The 27,318-nt window shown below is 35.9% G+C and overlaps 1 long non-coding RNA gene across 11 annotated transcripts in view; it reads left to right on the top strand.

Moving 5' to 3' along the window:
- LOC115291598 overlaps window positions 1–27,318 on the top strand; it is a 147,183-nt gene that overhangs the window by 84,145 nt on the left and 35,720 nt on the right. For all 11 annotated transcript variants that reach the window (XR_003908555.1, XR_003908552.1, XR_003908557.1 and 8 more), the window contains one exon: window positions 2,436–2,518. This is a non-coding gene — a long non-coding RNA (uncharacterized LOC115291598). The remainder of the gene's footprint in view (window positions 1–2,435; window positions 2,519–27,318) is intronic.

The raw sequence follows: 27,318 nt of genomic DNA, 5'->3' as shown, positions 1-27,318 counted from the left end.
TTCATTAGTTAGCCTCTACTGACCAAAGCTAAATATGAAAAAGGATTCTTAGACTGTTTTAGGTATTTATGTTTTTGTCTCCTAAGAATAACTCTCTATACCTAAAAAATATTTAGTTACAGTTGCTTCATTACAGACTAAAATCATTTAGGGTCCTCCTTTGCCTGATAACTTGGGAGGCGTAACATAAGAATTCACTTAATGCTAAGTGGAAATATGGACTTGAACTGTAGTCCTTTCACCCTCACATGGAAGGTGCTTAGTGTGTGTTTGGTAAATGCTGTGAAAAGCATTTCTCAGTTTGGGGATGTATGGGTGTGCATGTGGAAAAATCATTCAGATTAATTAGAATATTGTTATTTTAAAAAATGCTTCACGGGGGCATATAACTGTGGAATGCTAAATTTGGGTATGGATTTAGAATGTCTAATTACAAAGCAATTGATTACCTTTTACTGAACTCTTCTACTTGCGAACAGTCTTTACAGGTTTTATGAACCCTGAATGCAGTGTTAGTGGTGGTTGCAACAGTGATATTCTGAAGACACGAAGCCACTTAAAACAATCTAATCTTTGTTTATTCTTGTGAATAATTTCTAGAAGGAAATGGATTCCCAGTTCTCAGTTGTAATTTAGCTAACACTGAGACCTGATTTCTAGAAAGTTGCAGAGTAATACTTGATAATACATTAGCCTCAAAGAGTTTTCCAGATTAAATTGTCTGGATGAGAAGTGTAAAAGCATATGTATTCTTGACATGCAACCTAATTCTGTCACATCCTTGGCTTTGAGTTGCAAGTTAAATACTACATGTCTGTTTGAAGAATGAACTTCTAGTTAAAAATTGTAGATAAAAGACATTTTTTTGTTCATTTCATTTGTTCAGAAGCTGTCAAAAATGTGGGAATGACTGGAGAGAGAGTGAGATTTCTCTTTATTTTCGGTGGAAAAGGAAATGGCTAAATTCCTACACCCCAAACTTTGTCACAAACCTGCCAAATAGTATAGACTGCGGACCGAAATGAGAGATCATACTTAGTGCCAAGTTACTTTCTCTGATTTTTAGCGGAAAACAGTAAAGTGAATGTTACAGTCTAGAAAGGACCATGCAACTATATTTGATTAAACTGATGCGATCCAGAGAGATGGATGGGCAACCAGAGAATAGAACAAAGTTCCAAACAAAAGAGGGAAATGTGATGATAGTTTCTTATATTTAAGTTCTACTTCCTAGTTAAGGGAGAATGCTGAGAGGAAGGGTAAAGTGAGGGTGGAGTATTTTAGATAATAGCCTAGAGGACCTGTGGATTGAGGCACATTGACTTAACACAGAACACTGCAGAGACATGTCCCCAGACCAAGGAGAAAACAGAGCTGGTGAAAGAATGATTAAGACAATATCCTAATCAAAATTCTGAATGCCTTGATATATATGATTAAACCCTTCTGGCTGTGTTGTGAAGATGTTTCTGGAAGAAGTCAGGATTTGAATAGTGGACTGGGTAAAGTAGATTGCCTTCATCAGAATGGTGGGCATTGTCCACTTCACTGCATGCCTGAGTAGAACAAAATGGTAGAGAAGGTGGAACTCCTTCTCTCTGCCTGACTTCTTGAGCCAAGACATGGTTCTTCTAAACTTGGACTGGGACTTCTACCATCAGCACTCCTGGTTCCCAATGCTTTTAAATGCAGACTGGAACTGTACCACAGGCTTTCCTGTGTCTCTAACTTGTCGATGCAAATCACTAACTTCTTAGCCCCCATTAAAGAATATACATATAGTTCTGTTTCTTTGGATAAACCTAATACATTCCTTCCCTGAATAATTGACAGAACTTGTAGACAAAGTATGAGTAAGTAAAGATTTCCATATCACTAAAAAATATAATTTGACTTAATTGATGTTTACAGAGCATTAGACTCAATAAAGTATAGAATATATATTCTTTTCTTATGTACCTTGAGTGTTCACCAATATGGACCGTTTGCAAGTCCATACATAGAAAAAAACCTCTGTAAATTTCAAAGAATTAGGATTTTATCATGTATGTTCTTTGATCATGGATACATTTAATTAGAAATCCATAAAATGAGATAACCAGAAAATCCCCAAATATTTCTAAATTAAACATTTGTTATAAATATAGCGTAGTCAAAAGCAAGTCAAAAAGGAAATTCAAAAATACTTTGAACTAAATGATAATGAAAATACAACATATGAACATTTGTGGAAAGTAGCAGATTGTTTGCAGAGGTTGGCTGCAATAATTCCTTCTGTCACTTGGTGAATATATTTTTTTTCAATATGACATTGTTCTTCCTCCCATCAAAAGACAGTTATTTTCTACCTATTGAATCAGGGTTGGCTTTGTAACTTGCTTTTCCTAACTAATGGAATGTGACAATAGTGATGGTGTGAGACTTCTGATCACTAGGTTGGCCTCCATGAGGTTGAGAGATGAACTGGAGGCAGAGGTGCAGCAGATGGCCGGCACCAACCACCAAACAAGAGAATCATGTGAGTAAGATCATTGTAGATATCCAGTGCTGGTCAGTCCAGGCATATAAATGTCTCAGGGGTGATCAGCAGAAGAACCACTGAGCTGAGCTCAGCCCAAATTCCTGGTTCACAGTATAACACAGAGATAGAATAGGCTTGGTTTTCAGGCACTAAATAGTAGAATTGTTTAATATGTAGCATAGATAACTGGTACAGAAATTGAAATTGATACTGGAAGTGGGATACTACTGTAATAATGCTTAAAATATGTGGCATTCATTTTGCTATGGGTCAGCAATCAGTGGCTGAAAAAGTGGCAAAGATATGAAAAAAATGAATTTATTGTTGGAAGTTAAAATATGGACAAAATTCTTTATCGAAATAAATTAGAAAATAGGGGATATGCTTATAAGTTTATGATTCTAGCTAAAAAGGTTACCAGGCAAGATTTTGAACTTATTTTGAATTTATCAATTGAATTCTGTTAGCTATATACAGTAAAGTATGGGGAGACAGAGAAGAAATAAAATGGGGATTATCCAGTTTGCAGGATAGGATATCTAATTGCAGAATTAGAAGAGATAAGGCCCAGAACTTGCCTGAATGGAAAATAAAATTAATCCCCAATTTGTCCAGATTGGAAAAGCTTCTCGGACTAAGAAATGGCCTCAGGGTAAAGATCAAAGATGTGACTGCTGGATGTTTTGTTAAGATTTTAGAAATATTTAAAGACCCAGTAAACCCTCTGAAATAAACAAAAGGGATTCTAAGACTCATTAGGGAATCATCTCGCAGCATCTCAACATGTGGCCTAACGGATTTACGGGAGCAGACAGAGTTGTTCTCTATCTTCAATTAGATGATAGTTATGTCTGAAATGCTGGAGATAGTCCATGAAATTAATCTACCCGTACATGGAACATCGGTACATTTAATTGTATGTAAGTAATATCCCCAAACAGGAAAGTATATTGTAGAGATAAAAGCCATGTTTAGAAGCAACTAAAAATGAAAACTTACATGACTGAAATTTTCATGGTTAACATACAATCTCAGAGAGAGAGGATAGAATAAAGACATAAAAATGATTATAGGATATATTCCACTAAGGAATACAAAGATTATAACATATATTAACAATAATGTTTATATTATAATTTATATCATTTTAATTTTAATTTATTATATATATAGTTGGTAAACCTCAAAAAGGGAAGAAAGTAAATGGGATAGCAAAAGAATATTCAAAGATGTATGAAAATCCCAGGCCTCCTGACCTCCAAGGGAGAATAGACCACTTTTGTTAATTTATTCTGCTGAAGATTTACTTATTTTCTTTGTTTAAACTCTTGCCCATTTGATATTCTCCTTCATAAATAAACCTATCATTACAAAGTTTCTAAACAAAAAAACAGTTCTTTTATAAGGAATTTTCAGCCTACCACATTGATAAATTGAGTCAGAGTTCATCCAGTCGAACAATAATTATGATTTATTTTCTTTCCCTTAAACAACCTCACTTGCCTGAAGTCATGAAATTAAATAATAATATTTCAGGAGATTAATTTCATGATAGTAGATGGCATTCAGTGAATGACTGAATGGCTGTTCCTGGTCTCCTGTTGGCCATCTCTGGGAAACCTTCTCTGAGAACAAACCCTTAATTAAGTATTTTTGTGCTAGGGTATGTGCTATTATTGCCATAAATGTAAATGCCATATGATTGTTCTACTTCTCTCTCTTGAAATTGTACAACCTGACCTTAAGCTCTTCTGTTCTAATTCTTTTCTCTTAGAAACACTTACCTTTAATCTCCAGGAGGATTTTAGGCAGATTCAATTAAAACTCTGCATGATGACTCTTTAGAGAGTCTCCAGGCGAGTGCTAATGCAGAAACCACCGGACCAACTTATCTTAGAGTTGCCAAAGAAACCTGAAAATCAGATTATGAGTGGATTTACTATTCACATAAGATTCAGAATAGTTGGAGTTTTGATTTGTGCTCACAGTGATATATTTTGGGAGAAAAAAAATCACTTGAGTTTTGGGAATAGGATTGTATAGCATTTCTGTTCTCCTGGTATTTCTTTATGTCAGATAATTGATAATTGTCCTTGATTTTTCTCTCATTCACCAACCCTATCTTTGTTCCAATGAATCATGATGCCCCTTTGATATTTCTGGAATCCCTTGACATGCTGCATCTTGAGTGTCTTATTTAAGCCATGATCATAGCTCATATCCAGTCTCCCCTTACTCAGTTTGACTCTCCACAATTTCAGGATGATTTCAATAAAATAAATATTGGATTATGTAACTTTTCTATTTAGACTCTTTTAATATTTCTTCTACCCCATCAAAATAAAGTTCAAGCTGCTGCTTCTTTCATACTTCCTGATCTCATTCTTCCTTCCTTCTTATGTTCATCTCTTTTATTCTCCTCCATGTTTTGCCGACTCAGGACTTAGAAAAACACAGAAGGTAGGCTATTATTAACGAAATGAAGGAAATTCATTTGAGAAGGGGCCATGAATTATAGAAATGGGAGATGGTCTTAGAGAAGCCTTGATCAGAAAGTCAACTTGGATGTCTCATATTCTTTATATAAATCAGAACGTCCTTATCTTGTTTTCAATAACCACAGGTCCTCTGGTGAAAGACACTCTGGTGAAAGAAACAGAGACAAGGATACATTGTAAAAATAATTTTAAAAAATTGTAGTGCAGGGGCACCTGGGTGGATCAGTGGGTTAAGTGTCCGACCTCGGCTCAGGTCATGATCTCACAATTTGTGACTTCAAGCCCCATGTCAGGCTCTGTGCTGACAGCTCAGAGCCTGGGGCCTGCTTTGGATTCTGTGTCTCCCCCTTTCTCTGCTTCTCTCTTGTTCATGTTCTGTCTCTCTCTGTCTCTCAGTAATAAATAAACGTTAAAAAATTTTAAAACAATAGTGCAAACTTCAGGCTGCTTAAATGTAATCAAATAAAGCTTGGAGGTGTCAGAGAACTAAATATTGTTGGTGAATAAAATATTTTGAGCTAGAGAATTTTTAATATGACTCTACTTTTTAGGTAGCTAAATTCTTATAAATATGCCCCACAACTGGGATTTCTTGAAGTTAATCTGATTTATTATTTTTTTTCTTGCAGCAGAAAATGCCTTCATCAATTAGTACAGATTGTTATTGATGTTTCCAAGAAATTTTACAACTCTTTTTTGGCAGTGTACTCCAAAGTTTCAATGTCAAGGTCAAGAGTTTCTTTGTTATGCCTAACCATGCTTTGTTGTCCTCATTCTAATTTTAGCACATTTTCTCTCATTGTTTTCTTGGTCAAGATGAAAAATAATTTGGTTGACTTTTTATTTGCTATGACTCTTCTCATTAAATCTCCCCAAAGGTTTTGCTTTTCCAGATTAAACAGTCTTGGTGTCTTTAATCTTCTCACCAAAGAGCAGCTCTGCACTTTTTCCTTATTGCATTTTACTTTTTTGCTCTCTTCTAGCCCCTCTCACATTTCTTCACATTCATTGTGAACTGTGAAGACTGGATACACTATTCTCCTAGGATCAGACCACTGCCAAGAAGGGAAGGTTGCTTCCTGACTCCTCACAAGCCACACTACTGTTCATACATCCTGGTATTCTACTACTTTTTAAACTTTCCTCTTCAAATAACATTATCTTCAAAAGCCTTTGTTCAGTATCTGTCTATAGAGCCAACTTGCAAAAGGAATTCAGTTGCTCATCTGTTCCTGTCAGATTCTTGGTAAGAATAAGCATCCTGTGTTGGGAACCAACCATAGGTCTTCAAATAGGGATGTTTGTAAAACCAAAATTAAGATTTTTCGGGGTGGAAGTTAGAAAGTAAGAGTCTAAAATACCCCCTTTCTTTTCCTAAGTAGGCTTTATGCTCAGCATGGAAACCAATGCAGGACTTGAACTCATGACCCTGAGATCAAGACCTGAGCTGAGATCAAGAGTTGGATGCTCAACTGACTGAGCCACCCAGGGGCCTCTAAAATGCTTTTTATTTTGTCTAAATTTGCTGGAAATAAATGCAAGGAGAGAGCAGTATGACAAAGGCAGGTATATTTAGTACTGAGCCTTTGATTATAAGTTGGAAAATTCAGTTTACTCTTTGACTGTGGGGGAACTGTACATTGGTCTTTCAGTGCTAAACCTGAAGGCCCTGTTTTGGCCCTGAATGGTTCAGTTTGTTTCTCCTGTTTTGTTGTAAAATTGGGGTATTTAGCTTGATTTCTTTGTCTTTTCTGGATGACACTACTCTGTTTCATGGATGTTTTTCCTCTCATTGAGTGTCTTCAACTTGTCTTTTCTTTCTTGCTCATGAAATGGAAACACTCACTTCTATGTTAAGGACATAATCACCCTCACTAAAAGGAAATAAAAAGATAGGAAACTAAAAAAAAAAAGCAATAAAGAAAAAAGAAGGTACATAGTTTACCAAAATGAGCTATAAAATATTTCTTTCCTCAGTTTTTAGTCTTGGGTATTAGGTATGCCAAGCCTCCTCTATCTTTCTGATTGTACCCTTAGAGGTAACCAAAGTCAGGTTATGCAGTAAAAATAGAAAAACAGTGAATCCTTGGCTAAAATGGAAAGTGTGTGTTTCTTTTGGGACTTTCCAGTCAACTGTACTCAGTTTGCTAGTTTTTGATCTTATTATAGACACTGAGATCACTCAGTATCCTTCAGTGTCTATACAAATGTTTGGTAACATGGGAACACATTCAGAAAAGGCCCCATTTCTACATTAGTGAGCATTTGGAATTCAGGAAAAGTTATCAAAGAATTATGTACTCTGACTTTTGAGTAAAATAATGGTTTTTGATTATGAGTATTAGCTTGAGGAAATTTGCATTTATCAAATAAATATGGGGTAAATAGATAAGTAAAATGTACACAAAGTGATAGATTATATAGCATTTATTACAAGTAAAAAAGTTTTATTATTGTAAAGAGTACAACTTTAACTCACTCATAGGAAATTAGCTCATTTTCCTCTTTTACTTTCCAAAAGTTAACAGACCATGGTTTGAGTCAATTAGCATTTGTATTTGTAATTTAGAGAAAGTATATCTCATCAGGAAAGAGAGACAGAAAATTATTTTCTTACATTTTCATACATGGGACAGGTTGGGTGTTATTTTCAAATGGTAGTTTAAATTTTAAAAAGGTCATTCGGTATTGTAACAACTGTATCCAATAGAATCATATTTAGAATTCAGGACACTAAAATGGAATTACTGCTTCTTAAATGATATTAGTAGTTGTGCTATAAATAGTATTATCAAAAACTACAGTGATGTCAATAGTGATGTCATGATTGGTGGACAGTGAGGAGATGATGGTAGGGAGTGGTGATTATGGGGTGAACTGTTAATGGAGAAGCCTGCTCTGGGTTGGATGAGGTAGCATTCTCCATTCTTCAAAATGCTGCTGTCAGGGCCCTGCACGGAATTCTTCATCTTTATCTGTTCTTCCGTGTCTCAGACATACAAACTGCTTTGTGCTAATGCTGGCTTGTTCTTCAGCCAGAGGCCATAGAGTCTTAGAATTGGAAGATTAGACTCCTGGAGATGGAGGAGACATTAGAAAGCAGGTAATTCAGAGTCCTTCAGGCCAGTAGAAATTTAAAAAAGCAAAAAACAAACAAAAAAAACCCCAAAACAACAAAAAGCCCCAAACACAACAAAAATGGGATATTGATTTTCTGGGTCCTACCACTAAGAATCACAGAGAAAGACATGGGATTCTGGTTTGTTGAGCCAAGGTCTTGCTTTACTCTACCAACTGTAAAGTTTCACTTTTATTTATTTAGTGACAAAATGTGAGCATAGAGGACAAATAAAGAGTTTCAATGATATTTACAAAGAAAGTATTTCCATTAATGCCCTATTTTCAGTACCAGTCTCACCTCTAAAAGCCTTTTTATTTTATTTGTTTATTTTTTAAAGTTTATTTATACTTGAGACAGACAGAGCATGAGTGGGAGAGGGGCAGAGAGAGAGAGAGAGAGAGAGAGAGAGACATAGAATCCAAAGCAGCCTCTCGGCTCAGAGCCCAAGGTGGGCTCGAACTCACGAGATGTGAGATCATGAGATCAGGCTCTTAACTGACTGAGCCACCCAGGCACCTCTAATACCCTTTTTAAAATAACGTAATGCCATCCTGACCACTCCCTTGAGCTTGGTTATACCAGCATTTATATAAAATTTACTTTTCTTTTCTCATTGCTATACTTAAATGTTAGTAATTATTACCAGTTGTTTTAGAAATACACAATTTATTTCCCTTAACAGAGTTTAGGGTCACAAACGTGTGGCCTTTCACCTGTTCTCGTTCTCCCCTAGTTGAAACAGATTCTGAAACAATGCAAAATATATACAGTATATATATTTAAACACAAATGAATGGAAAAAATATGCTACCACTTACCATTCTAAGATTAAAAAGCTCTAATGACTTCAAGTTTAAATTACCTGTGTGATCAATTTTGCTTCCTAGTTATCTCAGGGCTGATAATCAGTCTGTACGTATTGATAGGACCCTACATGTTGGTAAAATATTGACATATTTCTACACCGTTCTTAAAAAATTACTACATCCCCTCCAGCCCTGTGACCCATCCATTCCCCTCAGGGATACACTAGACTTCTTCACAATCCAGCAAACAAAGGGTTAATGCAGCCAACAGGGTTATCTCAAGAATATGCCCAGCAGGACTACTGGTAGATCTAAACTTATTGGATTCAGAATATTTTGGGTAAGTTGACAAAACCTTGTCTCTTCTAGCTGGCATGATTTTTTCTATGTAAAAGCTAAGACTAATCACTGAGTAGATACTCCAGTTCCTTAGCCATGTGATTTGTTAAGTTCTTCAGTGAAGGTTTTGTTGGGTGATAGATTAAATGGCCCCTCGAACACCAATATGGCTAGCATGCAACACTGCTCTCAAGGCTCTGTTGACTGCTTTGGCCAACTTCAATAACATTTTCTTAATTTTCAAATCCCGGAAATATTTTCCAGTCCCCATCTTAACTTTTCTGAGACATTTGATACAATTGACTGCTCCCTGTTGTGAAACATTTTTTGGCATTTCAGAAGCCACTGTATTTTTGTCGCCTTCCTCATCAATTGTTACTTCTGTCTCCTTACCAGATTCTCCTATTCTGTTATCTCCTAAAACTTGTTATTGTTAAGAGTCTGCTTTGGTCTTTTCCTTCTTTTATGGGATAATTGGCTCCTGTCCCTTTCCATGACTGGAACCCAGTTGACACATTGATGGTTCCTCAGTCCATCTCTCCTCCAGGCTTCCCTTCTGCACTGTTCCTTCTGCAGGCCCTCCTCATTGTCCCAGACCTGAATCCTTTTCTCTCCACACCTCCCACATTTAATTAGTCTTTAAGAGATTATTATTCATATCTCTTAAGTTTGTACTCTCTTCTGTTGGGTTTACTCCTCACCGGGATTAGTTCAGATCTTCATTTTTCTTTTACATTTTACTTCCTGTATTATTTCCATAACCTTCAAACTAAAGTGCAGTATATTTGCCATTATGGCTCTCTCCTTTATGAGCAGACCATGAACTTCTGGGGTGCCAAGATTATGCCTTTGCTGTCCTGTATTCCTGGTGCCTATTAATATGTACTACATATAGGTGCTCCATAAACAGTATACTGTATGTGAATGCTTATTTTCTTTGGAGGAAATTCTTTTGCCTCTTTCCCTTTGCATAAGACTTCAGTGTTACTGCAGCCTGTTCTTCTACCACTTCTTTATGTCCGAGAATTGAACTCATTATCTTTGATTGCCTGTATCGCATCAGTTCAGCCAGAGCTACCTAAAAGCAAGTTTGGCCCACAGTGAGCATCTTGTTGTAGATGACCAGCTTTGAAAGGTTCCCCTGGGAATCTAATCAATCACCCAGTAGGGACATCTTGTACTGTTGCTTTCCAGGAGGCCGCCAGATGGCTCACAGAAAAGCATCCTTATTTAAAATCCTTTCAGAAGTGTTCAGGGAAAAAGTTGTGGGCAAGTATTCAAACAAGATCAGTAAATGAAGCAGTGACTAGGGAAAGGGTATCATTTAACCTACCTGTCCCCAGGTGGTCCTTATGCTTGCTTCTGAGCAGAGAGAAGCCTGATGTACTGACTCATCATAGTTCCTTAACTGTGATTTTCAGTCCTTAAAAACCACTTCCAGTGGGCAGGCTATAGACACATCTCTTAACAAAACCTTTATAATATGTCTTAGCGATGGGATTATATTGCGAATATAGTTTTTTTTAAAAGAAAGATGAATAGATGGTAACACAGACCTTCTCAAATATAAATAAGCTTTGGATGATAACTATTCAGTATATGAGAGCTCATAAAAAGAATGGACGACAGTGAATGGACTTATTTGGAGAAGAAGAAAGGGACCAGTGTTTGTTTCCCTTAAGGTTTTCATTGTTTCTTCTTCAATCTTTAATGTGGCCACATCAAGAGAGCTGGATATGTTAGAAAGAATTGGAAACAAGACAAATTCAATTGCATGAAACAGACGTTTCTAGGAATTTTCCTGGTCCTGGATAGAAAAAAACCCACACCAATAAATTTTCAGGGTCTTCCAAATGTGGGAGCAGATTACCCCAATGGGTGAGTATCCACGGAACTATTTTCAGGGGTCTGGGAAAGCATAAATAAATTGCATTTTTCTTTATATGATTATAAAAAAATGTGGACTCAAGAGTATTTATCCTCTTTTAAAGGTGTAACCTAAGCTTTTTTTTTTTTTTGTACTTTGGAGTACACAAATAACTAAATAGCTTGTTTTCTCCCCGGATATTGGACCTGTGTTCTCCAAGGTGAAGAATTGAGAATATAGTCACTTCTATTTCACTGTGCTGAATGGGAGTTCATGTATTTGGTCCAAAAGCAGTTTTCTCATGAGCTGGGGTAGATTTGGGCAGTGGTTCTGAAACATGGGTCCTCTAGATTTCTTCCGGAGGTCTGGTGCAGATGAGCAAACTGACCCTGAGGCTGTGTCTGTGCTGTCTGAGGCAGCGTGGCCCCCTGACCACCTGTGAGTAATTATGCATAACACCAACACATGGGCACAGGGAGCTGTTCTGCTTCCAGACGTTACTGTTAAAAGGAAACTTTCAGAAAAACTAGAAAGAAGCCCACCTGATAAAGTAATATTTTTTACCTGAAATATAAAAAACTGTGAGAAAATACATTATTATAAATATAGTGAATAGTTAACAGATCAAGTGAGAATTGTTAAGGCAACATTTCCTTCCTGGAAATGTAGTCAACTAATTCTTCTCACCAAAAGTGTAGGCAAAAGGGTTTCCTTAATTCATTCTTTTAATCAAATTGAATGTGCCAGGGATTCCATTTTAGGCATCCATAGGTATTTACTACAGAGATTATATCCCAAATTTGAGTTAGTTAAAAACCCTTCTACTTTGCTAATCTATTTGTCAATTAGGGTTTATGGGAAATTTACATGGAAAATGTCAGATTAAGAAAATTCCAGAAGGTGGCATCATCATAATTATTATCTTTCTAACCAGAGAAAGATAATTTCTCCCCCTCCCCTGCATTTGGCTTCATCTTTTTATTTTTATTAATTAGTTTCCTTTTTGAGAGAGAGAGAACATGGGGAAGGGGCAGAGGGAGAAGGTGAGAAAGAATTCCAAGCAGGCTCTATGCCCACTCTGGAGCCCCATGAGGGGCTTGATCTCACCACCATAAGATCATGATCTGAGCTGAAAGCAAGAGTTGGATCCTTAACCAAGGGAGTCCCCCAGGCACCCCGGCTTCAGCATCTTTTTAAAGCTTCTCCTATTGTATCTCCTAAGGCATGGCAGCATGCTACTCTGTCTCTCTTACGTTCCTACTATCAAGTCACCCATTTATGACCTTTTGCATAATGCTCAGAGAACATCGTGAGAAAAATAAAGAGCATTTGGTTAAAATGAAATCACTTTATATTTGATCTGTTAATGGCTTTTATTCTCCGATCAATAGAAATAAGTTGTGAAAAAAATCACAAACATACACAGCTATGGAAAATGTATTCAGAGTGCATAATTATACCGTTATTCGTCTTTGACTGTGAAAGTATTTAATCAAGAGACTTGTTAAATCAGAGATTACGCAAATTAACATAACATTCATGTTTTGAAATTCCTTCAAGAGAGAAAAGCTACCTTTGAAATTGAAATTAAAAATTGTTTTTTTATAAATAAAATCCATCTCATTTAGAGAATGATAGATACATGTGTTTCATATTTTACATGTGAATGACCTGCAAAAAGCCATAAAACTTACCTAGGCAGAATAAAAGGAAATTAAAAATGCAGAAAGAATATCTGTAGAATGAATACATATAATACTCAGATACAAGCACAAACATACTTAAAATGTATATATGAAAAGGCCTGAACCAAAGAGAATTTATTTCAGCTTGAAAAATAAAGCATGCAACTATTTAGTTTACCAGAGATCAGTGGAGGTTCCCTGGTAAGTATACTATAAAGGGGAATGATTATTTTTCGGAGTGAGTGGGTGCAGTTATTTGTGGGTAATGCTGTCTTTTATGTAATAATTGGTTCCAGTCTGTTTCATTGTTTGTTTTAAAAAGGTTTGTTTTGAATTTGTTGTTTCCAGCAGGTTGAGGATTATTTTCCAGACAAAGAATTCCTGTTTTAACCATCAGTGACTGTCTATAAACATTGTCAAAATCTCACTCCACTTGTGGTCTCACATAGCCAATGTTGACTGTCAGTCTGGATATCTTAGATAACTTTTGGTTTGCTTGATCTATTTCCAGTTTACTTGATCTATTTTAATCATGTTATCAAGGGAGCTATGAATTGCCATTTTTTAATATGTGCCGAGGTGCCACGGATGCGTTAGGTCAGCAGCTGTTGGTTCCTCCTTGTCTTGTTTAGCATTTTCCTTTGTTCCTGTGGACAAATGAAATAGAAGCCAAGAACATCTGGAAATAATCAGGTAAACAACAGTTTGAAAATTTCTGCTTCATTTAGACTCATGCTTCAGAAAAGTGTATTGACAGAATAATTAAATGTACACTTTAAGTTCATCTGGAAAGTTTTTACACTTGACATCTCTAAAATTATTAATTTCTCCCTTACATTGTCATTGTCCTAATTAAGCAATAATAATTATTAGTACCCCTTCCTCCTCAAAACATATATGAGCAATTTCCAGTCATAAGAATTTTCTTCCTAAAACATTGACTGGGATCCTGGCATTCTCCACGTCATAAACTTCCAGTCTTCCAATGGTGTACTGAAAAATTTCAAGTTCTTTAGTTTCAAATTTGACACTCACCATATGCTGGAATCCATCTGAACTCACCTCTGTCTCATCTTTTGACACATTGTGTAGTCCAGCCACTTCTTTCTATTTTGGTTGAACATGCTTTTTGTTTGCTTCCTTTCTTCCTCCTCCTCTCCCAACCCCTCTTCTACTTCTTCTTCTCATCATTATTGTTACATATGATTTTAATTTCTATTGATGGATTATTCAATATTCAGATGTTGCCCCTGTTGCTGTCTACTCCATTACAACAGATTGCTATTTCTATGTGCTTCTGTTGTACTTTTTCATACCCTAAAATGCAGTTGTTTTAATTTTTAACTTAGAGATGGTTACGTATCACTTTCTTCTGCCAGATTTTGAGTTTCACATCTTAATTCACCACTGCACTTCACAATGCTTTGCATAGTGGGATTGTGAGAGGAATGCAAAATCAAAAAGGAGCAAGACAGAAATAAGTAGAGGAGATTAGAAAAAAAAAAAAAGGACAAATGAATGAAAGACCCAAGGTCATCTTGTTACAAAAGAAAAACCTGAGTCACATGACCTAGACATTTAAGTTTTAAAATTACTTAATTATTCTGTTAAATGACAGAACTATAAATGGCTATCAAGGGAAGGTCCAATTAAAAATATATTTAGGAGACTGGTTTTGGTAACAGAAAACTGGGCCAGCTAGACTGTGGTTCTGATACAATATGGACATTTTTAAGTTCTTGTATATGCTACTATTATATATTTCTTTAAAAAATTTTTAAATATGTATATAATTTCTTAAACATTTTAATATTCTGTGTGTTTTATGGAACTCATATCTGTGTATCTGTAGTTATCTGCAATTCCAATTTGAGAAGAATTGATGGAGAGATACACTCAAGGTCTCAGGTAAAATACTTAAAACTTGGGCTCATGCCTCTAGTCTTGATTTAAATTTAGGAGGCCCAGAAGAAAGTTGTTTCATCATGGCAATGATTACAGAAATACACTTTCAAATTAGGGCTACAGTAAATATTGCCAAGAAGAGGAGGGATTTGAAAGGGTACAAAGAACCAGGCTGTCAAGAGCAGGAAGAGAGAAAAATTGTTTGCCTCCAATATTTCTTAGAGTTTACAAAGTCTTTTTGATTGTCCTATTCTTATGGGAGGGGTTGAGTCCTCAGTGTCCATCTCTTGTTTCTTAGATCACCTCAACAACAGGCAGAATACTCAAAGTATGGGTTATGATGAAGAGATACAGGACTGGGTATAAACCTCTGTTATCCCTAATTATAAGGTTGGCTCACAGGATTTCCCATCGTGTTGTGTAGAGTCAGGGTAATCTACTTTGTTTGGAGGAGAAAAGAGCCCCAACTAGGGCGATTCTTCACATAGTTGGCTTCTTCTTAAATCCCTGACATGACTCCTCCATGGGCTTCTATTGGTGCTGATTTTTATTTGTTCTACTTCAATTTTTGATGACACAAAAATACCCAAAGAACCCATTGCCCTCAATACTGATAAGATTTATTTTCATCTGAGCTTCTTCATGCAGTCAGCAAATAATTTTATTCACGAAAGTTTTATTTCTCCAACTATTGGGGTATTTATGCCAAAGAATTGAACTAGGGAACTATTAGTATGGTATACTTGTTAATGAAACAAGTGAGTATTTTTTTAAGTGACTATAAACCTATGGTCTCAAGGAGAAGTATGTCTTTTTACTCTTCCATACTTAAAAAAAATTGTCTTCCTCATACGTCCTATAATCACCTCTCCTTTGTGAGGATTTTTTAATTCTACCTTATTTTTTTGGTCCCATGTTTCCCATCACAGCTTTTTCCAAGGAGTCTGCATTTTCTTAATGCAAATAGGTACTCCAGGACTTCCCTCAAGCTCTAAGATTTGCTGAACTGAATGAACCTCATAGGTTCCAGTATGTTCTTCAAAATGTCTCCTACTTATTAACAATGTTACTGCCATTTGTGAAAGTACCTCTCCTTTCAACAAGAGCTATGTGTTTTGGATTTGGAGAAGGGAGAAGCAACAAAAAATGCAAAGGTAGTCGTTCTTTCTGAAATTAAGATCTTGCTCTGAGCAACTTCTGACATAATTCTAGTGGTCCAGGGCAAATCAGTCAATCAATCGATGTTCAAATATTGAAGAAGTACTTATGTGCGTACTATAGATCCAAAAATTGCTCCTTATTTGAAGGGCAGAATCATAGTGGGACCAGAGCCTACCTTGTTACTTGACACACGTTAGCTGGTCACTTCATCACACAGTTCAAGTCCCTTCAGAACCCCTAAGTGGACTAATGGTCTGTGTTAAAACAATGTTTGTCCTGCGTAGTTGCAGGAATTTTTCTGAAATTCTCCATGTACTCCAGTGACAATGTCAAGCAGCTTAATTAATAATTTCTCCATCACGAGGCCATTCTGCCTTTCTCTCAGGTCTCTTGGGAATGTGTTTTCTCTCAAGCGTTGGCAGTTGTGTGTATCCAGTTAGGGAGAACAATGGGTCCTCTTCCATTCTCTTGCCAACTACCAGAAACCTGTCCATAATTTTGTGCTACCAGCCTCCTTTGCTACTAAAAGCCAGGGAGCTTATCTATGTTACTGGTTGTCCATACTTTGGTGTTAAAAGTGTCTTTTCTCCACAATCTACTGTTTTCTGCTATTTTTCCATGATTTGCTTTCTGTACCTAGAATGGTTTGTATGAAGATCAAAGATAGGACACATAGTACTTTCTTGGCATATAATTTCTTCCTCATTTTCATGAAAGGCGGCTGGAATTTGTGTCCTTTTGTCATTTGGTCTCCAAACTGAGAAGCAGGAATTTTTTCCCCCATTTTTATTAGATTCCCCACCCCCTTTTTTTTCCTTTTAGTCTCAGAACCTTTTTTGTCCAGAACCCCTCTGCCATTAGGCATGTATATGTCAGCTTGCTGAGAACTCATTTAACAGATCTGGTCCCAGCTTTAAGTGCCATGTCTAGGACTCTGCCTTTACCTGCACAGACCGTGCAGGAGTTCAAAGTCTGGGACCTGTTTTCTGTTGCTTGTCTTTGAAGGAAGACCGAGTGCTTCTGAGCCCCACCTAAGAGTGGAGTTCTCAATAGCTGTAGATTATCCAAAGCTCCCCATTCTGCCAGCCTGTCTCCTTGTGTGATTTAGAGTCACCTCTTCTATATTTCTTATTATTGTCTGGATCTCAGCATACATTTGCTAGGATATCCTTCTGCTCCTTAGATTATTCCTGTTTGCTCTCTGCCCCAGTGATTATATTTGGATCTTACCTGTGTCTTACCTATTGAAATTTCTGTTGTCAGCCAGCTTATGCCAACCCTGACCAACACAACTTTCTTATTCTAGAGGATGGTTCACATCTGGGAGTCCGTTATTCCTCCTCATAACCTAGTTTTCTTTCAAGCATCTGTCAAGCCTTGTTTAAAAATTAAAGATACAGGGGTAAGTAGGTGGCTCAGTCAGTTAATTGTGGACTTCAGCTATGGTCCTGATCTTGCCATTGGTGAGTTCAAGCCTCATGTCCGGCTCTGTGCTGACGGCTCAGACCCTGGAGCCTGCAGCCTGCATAGGATTCTGTGTTTTTCTCTCTCTCTCTGCCTCTCCGCCACTTGCACTGTCTCTCAAAAAAATTTTTTTTAATTAAAGAAAGATATAATACAGAACGCTGTATTGATACTTGTTGTTGAGTACCATTTATAGGATAATTCTCATATTTACCCCCAACAACACTGAGGCAAATTTAATGAAAGAAGGTCTATGCTTTGTCAGCCTTTGAATTCTCCTGCCCCTCTCCCTAGCTTCTGGCACAGTGGCAAACATGATGGACACCTGATGAGCAACCAATGGGATCGATGCAGGGTTCATTTGGAATATCTCAGGATGCAAGTCATTTCTCTAAGGTGGAAGAGGAAATCTTTATGTTATTCTTACTGTTGATTCCCATGCAGCCTGCTGCTTGTGTCATTTCACAACTCAGTGATTGTCACTGAATGCCTTTCAACTCTAGAAATCAAAGTACTTTTAGGAATAGAGTTTCTTTATACTCCAGAGTAAGTGATATGCCAGGAACTATCAATGGTGTTTTTGTAACTGTCCAGAAAATGGAATTTTTCAGGAATGTGGACACCTAGGGTTTCTGCTTAACTGCTCATTTTAATTGTGTCAATTTATTCTTTTCCTCTACATGATCAAGTGAAGCTGTTGTTCCCCCAAATCTTCTGGTTCATAAGTTGAAAACATATGTAATTGAAGTGCCAAAGTCTTGGATAATATTTTTCTCATATTTCTTTTATGCTAAATATTCATGTGTGATTTAAGTTGAATGATTAAAAAAATAGTTGACTCCATTGGGCAAATTATAATTATAGGACACTTTATAGTAAAACAGAAATTAAATTTTAAACACTTATTTGATATTTTGAATTTAGGGATTCATATTTTTCATCAGAAGAAGAGAACAGAGTAAATATATGGAAGGACAAAAATTAATAGAAAATTTTAAGGTAAAGAGGAGAAGAGATATGCTAAAATTGCATTACAAATAGCATTTAAAACACCAGCTCTCTATATAAAAAATGTTACATGAAACAAATTTGTAAGCAGCTAACAGAACTAGTGACTCTTCAGACTAAATGTTAAATTAACTTTTAAAAAATATTTATTTCATTTTTGAGAATGAGAGAGAGAGAGGGAAAGTGGCTGAGGGGCAGAAAGAGAGAGAGAGAGAGAGAGGGAGACAGAGGATCCGAAGCAGGCTCTGTGCTGATAGCAGTGAGCCCTATTAGCCAGATGAGGGTTTGAACTCACCAACTGTGAGATCATGACCTGAGTCAAATTTGGATGCTCAACTGACAGAGCCACCCAGGTGCCCCCTGAATTAAGTTTTTATAGGGAAATAAGTACTGGCTAATATTATATTTTAGTTTTTGAGGAAATTTTTTTCTGTTAGCAATAATGTATAAAAATTTTATAAGATTAAAGTTAAATATTCCATCATTATTTTGTGAGAAGTTCAGAATAAATGCAAAAGTGGCTTTTCTTTTCTTCTTGAATTCTGAAAATACAATATGGAATTTAAAACTGGCATATAATACCTAGGAGAGTTCTTTTAGGCATTAATATGATACTAAATCTAGATTATGGATTTTGATGTTCTCAAGGAGGATGCAGCCTTATTGTTTCGAAATCATTTAATATCTGGAAATTATTGTGCTACACTGGGCCTCAAATGGGGGCAATTCTTTTCCACTTACTTCATGTTTTCAGTGGAGGGACTTCTGCTAGAGTAACACTCTCTGCCTCTAGCCCCTCCCATTATTCATTGCAATCCAGGAGACGAAGTGAGTTTCCTAATTGATAAGTGATGTCTGGGTCTGTTTTCTCTATTGGACCTTGGGGGTTAACTCTTTTTTCCTTCGTACATTGCGTTAGGCCAGTGTAAGTGACCAGTCTTGGATAAGTACATCTATTCTGCAGGTGCAGAGGTTTCTTTGAACTTCCTGAAGTATACAATGTGTATTTGTATGTATGGGTGGGTGGTGGTGTGCGAGCAAAGTAAGCAGTAAGTCTTTTGACCACAGAACTAAATTCACATTTCCAATCAGCTTATAATAATAAAGCCCATTTTAAAAATTTCTATTTGTCTTCTCCATCTTATTTCCCAGTATGTGCCAAAATCATCAGGAGAAGAAAGTAATTCTGCCAAACCTCAATGGTTTTTGTAATAAATTAGGTCTGTGGAATGCTACCATCCACTTAATAGATGATGCAGTGAATAATGCCTCATTGAAATAGGTTTATCTAGAATGTTGAGCCACCCAGACTAAGACATGCTTATACAATAATATTATTGATACTTGTCTAGGAGCTTAAGACCTCATTACTAAGTATCTTTTAAGGATTCTGTCTCAAGAAATACATAGACTTCTTACTAAGTTGCTTTGTTAGGTTAATATCTATTAGAAAATACCTCCAAGAAAAAGCAATACTCAGGAATTAGTAACATCCTTCTCTTTATTTCTACCCTCTTCTTCTTTCTTTTTTTTTTTTTTTCTTGTCTGCCTCTAGCCATGGAAAGATCAAGTTAAGGGATGGATTGGGGAAATATATGTAGGGAAGATTCAGATAAAATCCAGATAATAAATGTAATGAGAAATTGCAATGGCCTAACTGTCCCTTTGCTCCACAGTGAGCAGCTTCCAGGAATGGATGCTTTTTGTTTCTTCATTTCTCATTCTGATGGCCTTATTCTTCCTAGCAATCTCGTACCATTTTGAATCCTCCTAAATTTTTTGAAAAATAATTTTTGTAATTACAAGTATAATTTGTAATTTTTTTGTAAAACAAAAACAATAACAACAAACAGATGTGAAGGATTGAAATAACATTTATAATACATAATCTGATTAGTAAAGAATCAAGTGGGTTGCATGCTTCTCTGGTCTGTAGAATTTTTAGTGTAAATATAACTTTTGAAATAGAAATATCATTATTTTCTGCTTGGGCCATCCACTAGAAAAGCCAATAAATACATTTTAAAAGTACTTTTTGATAAAATTGTCTATGAAATTGGTTTTAAAATCTTGAAATTGGAATTCATTTCTATCATATGGTAGACATTTGAAGATTATTTTGGTAAAAGATACGTCAAAAGAGATAATTCTTTGCAGAGCAGAACATCTTTAATCACCAACAAAAGACTCACTAATGAGTCAATTAATGTAGAAGATGAATTACATCAGGAGAATAGGAATTGCCAAATATCAAATGATTTTATAGAGGAAATACATTGCTGCTGAGGCAGCCAAAATATCCTTTTAATATATATGGAGGATCTATTACATTAATTGTTTAAGAAAGTTATTTGAAGTTACACTTAGAAAGACCAGTGACATTTCCTCCTGTTAGTTAATAAGAAATATATATTGTAGATTGTAGATATATTATTATTATTAACAATTTATACCAAACTCCTTTTAAAAGAAAAAAAGGAGTAGGGGCACCTGCGTGACTTGGTTGAGCATTCCAACTTCAGCTCAGGTCATGGTCTCACAGTTCATGAGTTTGAGCCCCACATTGGACTCTCTTCTGTCAGTGTGGAACACTTTGGATCCTCTGTCCCTTGCTCTCTCTGTCTCTCCCCTTGTCAGGCTCTCTCTCTCAAAAATAATAAATAAACATTATAAAAAGGAGCAATAAGGACATCAACATATAAATATAAACTAAAAGAAAAATTTAGAAGAATTAGATATACACCAAGCCTAGGTTCCCCACTGTACTTAGGGAAAAAAATCTAGCTGCTTTAAAATGACTTCCAAAAGCTCACAAAAGCTAACTCCTGCCTGATTTCCTACATCATATCATGTTATTATTTTTCCCTCTGCATGCCACATTTTTGGCATCCTGGCTACTTTCCAGTTCTTCAGACCCACTCCATTTTTCCTGACTTCAAGGCCTTAAATACAATGTTCCTTATGCAGTGTTCCCCCAGGAATGCTCCTCCATTTTTCATTGGGAAACTCCCTATCCTTCAAGGGCTAGTGTCATCTTAAGTGTTATTTTCTCAACAAAGCCTTTTCTGCCCATGCTCACATGGCTCCTTTGCTCCAACATCCAAGAATCTATGATGCTTATGATGAATTATGGTCATTCATTAATAAATACAAGGGACACAGGGGCCCTCAAAATTTATAGTCTGTATATACAGCCCAAATAATCAATGCAACAAATATTTTGACTATTTATTAAAGTTCAGTGCAGATTTTAATATAATTTTGACTCATGAATGATTATCAAACTTAATGTAATGAGTTGCATTTTCATAGACCCCATGTTCTATTTTATCATATAAATTTCTGTGAGAGATGGACTTCTGTTAACTTGACAACAACTGATGGATTTAAAGATAAAATTTGGCTGACTGTTTTTCAAGTTTTTAGCATTTGGTTGGATATCTAGAAAAGGGGCAGGTAGATTATTGATTCTTTTTATTTCAATGATAATAATGTATTCTTCCAGGAATTTCAGAGCTAAATTTAAGGCCAAATATAATATCAGTACTTACCATTCACTCAACAAGTATTTATTGAACACTTTTCATGTGCCAATGAGAAGCTGGCCATATCTCTGAAAGTCAGTTCTCCCATTAATCAGTTCATCTACCCAATTTACTAAGTTCAGCCAATTCACCAAGTTCAATAATTATTGATAATTTTTTCCTAGCAGCTCTTTAGCTATGTAAATGTCAGAATACTCTCCACACTATAATTTTCTACATTAGAATTGGACAGACTCTCTACATTTGTTTACCTTTCCTGCTATGCCCTGGTCCTTAATTACCTCTTTTCTCCTTATATCCTATTTTTTAAATGTATTATTTTTTTCTAATTTACTAAGATCATCTCAAATTTAATTGCCATTATTTACACTGTGATAAAACCATTATAAACTTGAAATAGTAACACTGTCTTCTTTCATTTGAGTCATTGGTAAGCATATTAGTGGTTGTGTGACATCAGGCCTTCCGTGGAATGGTTCTCAGAAATGCTTTCCAAGAAGATTTAAATCATTGTTATCAGCTTTGTATATAAACCTTTATTGCTTTGTGCAGCTGCCTACAGATAGAGTAGAAATAGCATTCTTGAATTTGGGAATGCAACCTCCAGGAAGTTTTAAAGGAGACTGTAGGAGACTGAGGTATATTAAACATTTCCTATGTATTTTATATTTAGTAAACCTTTAATTCATCCCTCACCCTTGTCAGGGACTTGCATTCTCCTCTGTGTATAGATGAGGAAACTAAAGTTTGAGGAGAATTAAAGAATTTGTTAACATTTTCCCCATAGTTTGTATACTTTGCTATTTTGCATCTGCCAGAAATAGCAAGAAATGATTTTCAAAAGTGGACATTGAGTACTCTGATTGTTCAAACCAGAAATAAATTGCTTTGAGATTCTATTTTAAGACATGACATTTATTTTATTGTTTATTTATATTTTAATATTTATAATTTTTATATTTCTTTTATTTTTTTTAATGTACACCCAGGTTAGTTAGCATACAGTGCAATAATGATGACAGGAGTAGAACCAAAGATTCCTCCCCTACATATAACACCCAGTGCTCATCTCAACAACTGTCTTTCTCAGTGCTACTTGCCCATTTAGTCATCCTCCCCACAACCCTTCCAGCAACCCTCTGTTTGTTCTCCATATTGGTCTCTTATGTTTTGGCCCCTCCCTGTTTTTATATTATTTTTGTTTCCCTTTCCCTACATTCATCTGTTTTGTATCTCAAATTCCACATATGAGTGAAGTCATATGATATTTGTCTTTGACTAATTTCGCTTAGCATAATATCCTCTAGTTCCATCCACGGTGTTGCAAATGGTAAGATTTCATTCTTTTTGATTGCCAAGTAATACTCTATTGTATCTATATGCCACATTTTTAAAAACCATTCATCTGTCAGTGGACTCTTGGGCTCTTTCCATACTTTGGTTATTGCTGATAGTGCTACTATAAACATTGGGGGGCACGTGTCCCTTTGAAACAGCATACCTGTATCCTTTGGATAAATACCTAGTAGTGCAATTGCTGGGTCATAAGATAGTTCTATATTTAATTTTTTTAGGAACCTCCATACTGTTTCCCAGAGTGGCTGCACCAGTTTGCGTTCCCACCAGCAATGCAAAAGAGTTCCCTTTTCTCTGTATCCTCGCCAATATCTGTTGTTGCCTGAGTTGTTAATGTTAGCCATTCTGACTGGTATGAGGTGGTGTCTCATTGTGGTTTTGATTTGTACTTTCTTGATGATGAATAATGTTGAGCATGTTTTCATGTGTCTGTTAGCCATCTGTATGTCTCTTTTGGAAAAATGTCTATTCATGTCTTTTGCCTATTTCTTCACTGGATTATTTGTTTTTTGGGTGTTGAGTGTGATAAGTTCTTTATAGATTTTTAGATACTAACCGTGTATCTGATATGCCATTTGCAAATTTCTTCTCCCATTCTGTGCATTGCCTTTTAATTTTGCTGATTGTTTCCTTCACTGTGCATAAGGTTTTTATCTTGATAAGGTTCGTTTTTGCTTTTGTTTCCCTTATCTCCAGAGATGTGTTAAATAAGAAGTTGTTGTGACTGGGGTTAAGGATTTGTTGCTAGTTTTCCCCCTCTAGGATTTTGATGGCTTCCTGTCTTATGTTTAGATCTTTTATCCATTTTGAGTTTATTGTTGGTATGGTATAAGAAAGTCATCCAGGTTCATTTTTCTGTATGTTACTCTCCAGTTTTTTGAACACCATTTGCTGATGAGACTGTCTTTATTCCATTGGATAGTCTTGCCTGGTTTCTCAAAGAGTAATTGGCCATAATGCTTGTGGGTCCATTTCTGGGTTCTCTATTCTGTTCCACTAATTTATGTGTTCTTGTGTCAGTACCATACTGTTTTGATGATTACAGCTTTGTAATAAATCTTAAAGTCTGGAATTGTAGTGCTTTGTTTTTCTTTTAAAGATTGCTTTGGGTATTTGGGGCTTTTTTTTTTGGTTCCATACAAATTTTAGGATTGTTTGTTCTAGCTCTGTGAAGAATGCTGGTGTTATTTTGATAAGGATTGCATTAAACGTGTAGATTGCTTTGGGTAGTATTGACACTTTAACAATATTTGTTCTTCCAATCTGTGAGATTGGAATATTTTTCCATTTTTTTAGTGTCTACTTCAATTTCTCTCATAAGCTTTCTGTGGTTTTCAGTGTATAGATTTTACACCTCTTTAGTTCAGTTTGTACATAGGTATTTTATGGTTTTTTGGTGCAATTGTAAATGGGATGGATTCCTTGATTTCTTTCTATTGCTTCATTATTGGTGTATAGGAATACAACTGATTTATGTGCATTCATTTTATATCCTGATATTTTGCTGAATTCATGGATCAGTTCTAGCAGCTTTTTGGTGGAATATTTTGGGTTTTCCATATAGAGTATCATGTCATCTGTGAAGAGTGAAAGTTTGACTCCCTCCTTGCCAATTTGGATAACTTTTCTTCCTTTGTATTTCCTGATTGTGGAGGCTAGTACTTCCAACACTATGTTGAATAAGAGTGTTGAGAGTGAGCATCCTTGTTGTGTTCCTGATTTTAGGGGAAGGCTCTAAGTTTTTCCCCATTGAGGATGATATTACCAGTGCATCTCCTGTAAATGACTTTTATGATCTTGAGGTATGATTTTTCTGTCCCTACTTTCTTGAGAGTTTTTAGCAAGAAAGGGTGCTGATTTTGTTAAATGCTTTCTCTGAATTTATTGAGAGGTTCATATGGTTTTGTCCTTTCTTTTATTAATGTGATGTATCACATTGATTGATTTGTGAATATTGAACCAGCTCTGAATCCCAGGTATAAATCCCACTTGGTCATGGTGAATAATTTTTTTGATGCATTGTTGGATATGGTTGGCTAGTATTTTGTTGAGGATTTTTGTATCCATCTTCATCAGGGTCTGTAGTTCTCCTTTTTAGTGGGGTCCTTGTCTGGTTTTGGAATCAAGGTAATGCTGACCTCATAGAATTAGTCTGGGGTTTTCCCTTCCATTTATATTTTTTGGAACAGCTTCAAAAGAATAGGTGTTAACTCCTCTTGAAGTGTTTGGTAGAATTCCCCCTGGAAAGCCCTCCAGCCCTAGATTCTTGTTTTTTTGGGAGGCATTAAATTACTAATTCAATTTATTTACTGGTTATGGGTCTGTTCAAATTTTCTGTTTCTTCCTGTTTCAATTTTGGTAGTTTATATGTTTCTAGAAATTTGTCCATTTCTTCCAGATTGCCCAATTAATTGGCCTATAATTGCTCATATTATTCTCTTAGTATTCTTAGTATCTCTTCAGTGTTGGTTGCCATCTCTACTCTTTCATTCTCTTTGTTTATTTGGGTCCTTTCCTTTTTGTTTTTGGTCAAACTGGCTAGGGCTTCATCATTTTATTAATTCTTTCAAAGAACCAGCTCCTGGATTCATTGATCTGTTTTTGTTTTGTTTTGTTTTGATAGCATTGATTGCATATCTGATCTTAATTATTTCCTGTCTTCTGCTGGTTGTGGATTTTATTTGCTGTTCTTTTTTCAGTTCTTTAAGGTGTAAGATTAGGTTGTGTATTTGAGACCTTTATTCCTTCTTTAGGAAGGCCTAGATTGCTATATACTTCCCTCTTATGACAGTCTTGGCTGCCTCCCAGAGGTTTGTTGGACTGTAGTATTATCATTTTCATTGGCTTCCATGTACTATTTAATTTCCTCTTTAACTTCTTGGTTAGCCCATTCATTCTTTAGTAGGATGTTTTTTGTTTCCAAATTATTTCCTGTCTTTCAAAATTTTTTTTGTGGTTGATTTTGAGTTACACAGCGTTGTGGTCTGAAAATATGCACTGTATGATCTCGATATTTTTGTACTTGTTAAAGGCTGATTTGTGTCCCAGTATATGATCTATTCTGGAGAATGTTCCATGTGTACCCAAGAAGAATGTATATTCCACTGCTTTAGGATGAAATGTTCTGAATATATCTGTTAAGTCCATCTGATCCAGTGTGTCATTTAAAGCCATTGTTTCCTAGTTGATTTTCTGCTTAGCTGATCTGTCCGTTGCTATAAGTGGGGTTTTGAAGTCCCCTACTATTATGGTATTAATGAGTTTCTTTATGTTTGTAATTAATTGATTTATATATTTGGGTGTTTCAAGTTGGGGGCATAAATGTTTATAATTGTTAGATCTCCTTTGTGGATAGACCCCTTAATTATGATATAATGCCCTTCTTGATCTCTTGTTACAGTCTTTATATTTTAAAATCTAGATAGTCTGATATAAGTATGGCTACTCCAGCTTTCTTTTGGCAACCATTAACTTGATAGATGGTTCTCCATCTCTTTACTTTCAATCTGAAGGTGTCTTTAGCTCTAAAATGGGTCTCTTGTGGAGTGCCTAGGTTGTTCAGTCAGTTGAGTTCAGTCTGACTTCAGCTCAGGTCATGATCTCACAATTCATGAGTTTGAGTCCCACATTGTGCTTTCTGCTCCCAGTGCAGAGCCCACTTAGGAATCTCTGTCCCCCACTCACTCTCTCTCAAAAATAAATAAAACATTAAATTAAAAAAATAAATAAAATTGGTCTCTTGTAAACAGCATATAGATAGATCTTGTTTTCCTATCCATTCTGTTACCCTATCTTTTGCCTGGAGTGTTAGGTCCATTGATATTTAGAGTGAATACTGAAAGACATGAATTGATTAACATTGTGTTGCCTGTACAGTTCAATTTTCTGGTGTATTCTCTTATCCTTTCTAGTCTTTGTTGCTTTTTTTGTTTTGTTTGTTTTGTTTTATCCTTTCTCCCCTCAAAAAGTCCCCCTTAAATTTTTTTGCAGGGCTAGTTTAGTGGTTTTGAACTCCTTTAATTTTTGTTTGGGAAATTCTTTA

The sequence above is a fragment of the Suricata suricatta genome, chromosome 5, assembly GCF_006229205.1.
Source record: "Suricata suricatta isolate VVHF042 chromosome 5, meerkat_22Aug2017_6uvM2_HiC, whole genome shotgun sequence".
In the NCBI taxonomy this organism is placed as follows: domain Eukaryota; kingdom Metazoa; phylum Chordata; class Mammalia; order Carnivora; family Herpestidae; genus Suricata; species Suricata suricatta.
Note: the sequence above shows the minus strand (reverse complement) of the source record. Positions and strands in the feature narration are given on the sequence as shown.